This window comes from Poecilia reticulata, linkage group LG20 (assembly GCF_000633615.1).
Source record: "Poecilia reticulata strain Guanapo linkage group LG20, Guppy_female_1.0+MT, whole genome shotgun sequence".
Taxonomy (NCBI): Eukaryota; Metazoa; Chordata; class Actinopteri; order Cyprinodontiformes; family Poeciliidae; genus Poecilia; species Poecilia reticulata.
The window spans coordinates 26,118,545-26,121,920 of NC_024350.1; the positions used below are offsets into that span (position 1 = coordinate 26,118,545).

The 3,376-nt window shown below is 34.1% G+C and overlaps 1 protein-coding gene across 8 annotated transcripts in view; it reads right to left on the reverse strand.

Annotated features, from left to right (window-relative positions):
- Positions 1 to 2,747: 2,747 nt before the first annotated feature.
- The window catches only part of map7d2b (MAP7 domain containing 2b), a 22,277-nt gene continuing 21,648 nt past the window's right edge, over positions 2,748 to 3,376 (reverse strand). For all 8 annotated transcript variants that reach the window (XM_008396879.2, XM_008396883.2, XM_008396877.2 and 5 more), the window contains one exon: positions 2,748 to 2,808. The gene's annotated coding sequence lies outside the window, so the exon portion shown is untranslated. The remainder of the gene's footprint in view (positions 2,809 to 3,376) is intronic.

Consider the following 3,376-nt stretch of genomic DNA (forward strand, 5'->3'; position numbering starts at 1 on the left):
ATATATAGTAACAGAATACAGTGGGGAAAGTGTATGACACACCACACTAATTGATTATTGAAATAACCATTAACTAATTTAGTAATCGATAAATCATTATAAATGTGCATTTGCTGAAAAAACCCCAACAGAGCAGTAATGAAGCCATAAAGTAAAAAATCAGTGTATATTCTGAATTTAAGATAAAAACATATTTGTCTGTAAAGATGATCAAATTCGCCCAAAAAATACTATTTTTCTATTTTAAAAATAATGTAATTATATCATCAGGTTTTTTTTTCTTGAATTTGTTTTCATTTGCTGAAAAGCTTTAATTTAGTTAGTTGGCTTAGTTTGAATTTAGTCTTTGATTTTGTCATTTATGATGCTTTTCTGGCTAATTTCAGGAGAATCTAAAAATGTTTTCATATTTTTAGAAGTGTGTTAATTTAATTATTTCAGTCATAATGTCCTCATTAAGCATAACGACACATTATGTATTAGATATTCTGGAAATAGTTAAAGTACTAATTATTACTAAATATTACTCTTCATTTTTATATGAAGAACTTACAGAACTCTTAAAACCTGGAGAAGATAATCACTGTTTCCTCGTTAAATAAAGAAATATCGAAAGGTGAATTATCGTTGCTGTTAGCATCAATGAGTCTCATAAATGGATTTATAATGTAAACAGACAGGAAACTGGGCTTACACTGCAAAAAGAAAACAAGATATCAGATTAAGTTTATCCAAGTAAATACATGAAGTTTATTAAGCTGTTATGTTAAACCAATGTAAATAAAGTAAGTTGGATTCCCATTCTCTTTTTTTAGTGCAGATCAGTGGATGATGTATGGAGTATTTTTAATACCAAAAATATTCTGTTTTTGCAGTGCAGTGATTGTAATTTGATGTATTTTGCATCTTAATTTATAAAGTTTGTCTTTTCCCTGTAGATGTAGATTAGAAAATTAATGTATATTTAATTTTATTTGGTTAAGTAATCAGAAAATTGATATTAATGTGATTAATAAGGAATCTTGTGGATTAAATATAAATATTTTTAGAAAATTTGCAGAATGTGATTGAGTTTTCCAGCTGCAGAGAAAATGATTAATACTTCAGAAGTGATTTTTGATGATTTATGTATGAAAAATGTCTGTTTGTTGTATATAAATGCAGCCAGCTCACTGAAGGAAATGGTTTGATGACGTTTATTGTTCTTTTTCAGCAAGTATCCATGCACCACATCTACAATGATATATTCCACCAAGCTGCAGTGTCACAGAGTTTAATTATTAGGATAAATGCTAAGTCCTTTATGTTTATACATGGGAACCAACTGGTTTCAATGATGTGCAAATTTATGGTGAAAGATGAGCCGAAGGTGAGAGAAATGTTAATAAATGCACAGAAATTCAAAAGTAAAGGCTGTTTTTCTCCCAACGCAGAGCTGTACATCACAATCTGTTCAAATCCATAGGAATAAATAATGAATTTTAAAGAAAACAACATAATTATCCATCTTTTTAAAGTCTGAGCTGCTGGTAAATAATTAAAGTCATTTGTAGGTTCAGATAATTTGGTTTCTGGATCATTGCAGAAACTATCAGTGAGTTGATGCACAGAGGTTTTAAGGCCTCAGAGGTGACGGCTGTGAGGTGCAGATGTGGAACGAAACTACCGTCTGCGTGCGCCAGAAACTGCAGCTTGTGTGGTTACAGTCAGTGCCAGACAATTACACTTTACATCTTCATCCTGCAGGAAAAAACACAGAACATGGAGCTGTTTCCCCTCCGTTTCCCCTGCAGGTGGAACGAGAAGCAGCAGCGAAACCAAAGCTACGGGCTAATTGTTAGCATGTTTATACGACCGTCTGCTGGGAGTTTAAACAGCGAGTCAGGGCCAATGTAGACAGAAACAAGAGGAGGATATTTCTCCCAAAATCTCAATAATTTTGAGGCCAATCTCAGAAAATTTCTACAAAAAACATGGAAATTTCAGAGTTTGAAAAGTTGAAAATTTGCAACAAAAACTCAGGAATTTTGAGAATAATCTCTTAAAAAAAAAACCCAAGGGCATTTCTGAGTTTGAAAAGTTGAAAATTTGCAAGAAAAAACAAATGAAAAAATTAAATCTATCTCAGAATTTGTTTTAGCAGAAACAGAAATTTCAGAGTTTAAACAGTTGAATTTATTTTACGTCTGAAACCTTCAAGAACATTTCTGAGCCCAACCTAAAAGTTTCTGAGTTTTTTGTAGCAACTTTTTGACATTTCCTTGTTTTGTCTAGAAATTGTCTGAGATGTTTTGGTGTAAATTTACTCAGTTTTTCCATCTGCTGTGGCCCAAAGTCGCCGTCGTCCTCTGCAGACTCGGGAGCGTCTGCCAGCAGTTTGAAGGTAAACACCGTCAGAAAACACCGACGCTGTGGAACCGGCTAGTCCGGCTCTCAGATGCTACACGTCGGAGCGGCTCTGCTGATCGTCCTGCGGTCGGATCTATTTACAGCGTTTGGAGAAGCTGATGCAAACCGGGCTTCATCAGAACCTCTGATTTATGGATGAGCATTAACAGTTTAAACACCCGAACCTTCACACGTTCATGTCCTAAATACGTTGCTGAGCAGGCAGAAGTGTTTGTTTTCAGTCAGAAACATAAACTTGACATTATTAGCATGTTTCTGTGAGTTGGACTTCCCCGTCTGCGCCGCCTCCGGTGCGGTTCGGAAACACGGATGAAAGATCAGATGCTAAACTTTGTTTCTGGTGGGAAGGATGACTACTGTTGCAGAGGGAGGTGGCTGTGTTTGCTCCTGTTGTAGCTCCTGAAACGAGACAAGAAGCAAAATCAGAATTTAAATTAATTAAAACGTCTCGACCGGGTTCAAAATTCAAGCATTTTCAAGGAAAGTTTTCAAACTTTTCCAAAACTTTGGAGATAAAAACAGTTTCAAATTTGATTATCTACAATTTATTTTGTGATTAGGGTTGAAACCTTCTGATTAATCGTGACTAATAATGATTAATCACAATTAATCAGATTAATCACGATTAAAATAATCATCAACTAATTCAGTAATTAATCAGTAATTGATTAATCGTTAATTGCAACAACACAAAATTTAACAAGTGATTTTTAGTTTGTAGTTCAAATATTTCAGTATATTTGAAATAAGACAAAATTTACAAGTAACCTTTCAGCAAGATATGGAAACTTTTTAATAAATCAATAATTCCTTAATACTGATGAAAAACTACTAGATAATTTAACTTAGAACAAGACATTTTCCCATTTTACATTTGAACTGGTACTTGGGTCGTCCTGCCTCAAGTGGAGGAGTTTAAGTATCTGGGGATCTTGTTCACGAATGAGGGAAGAAGGGAGCGGGAGAT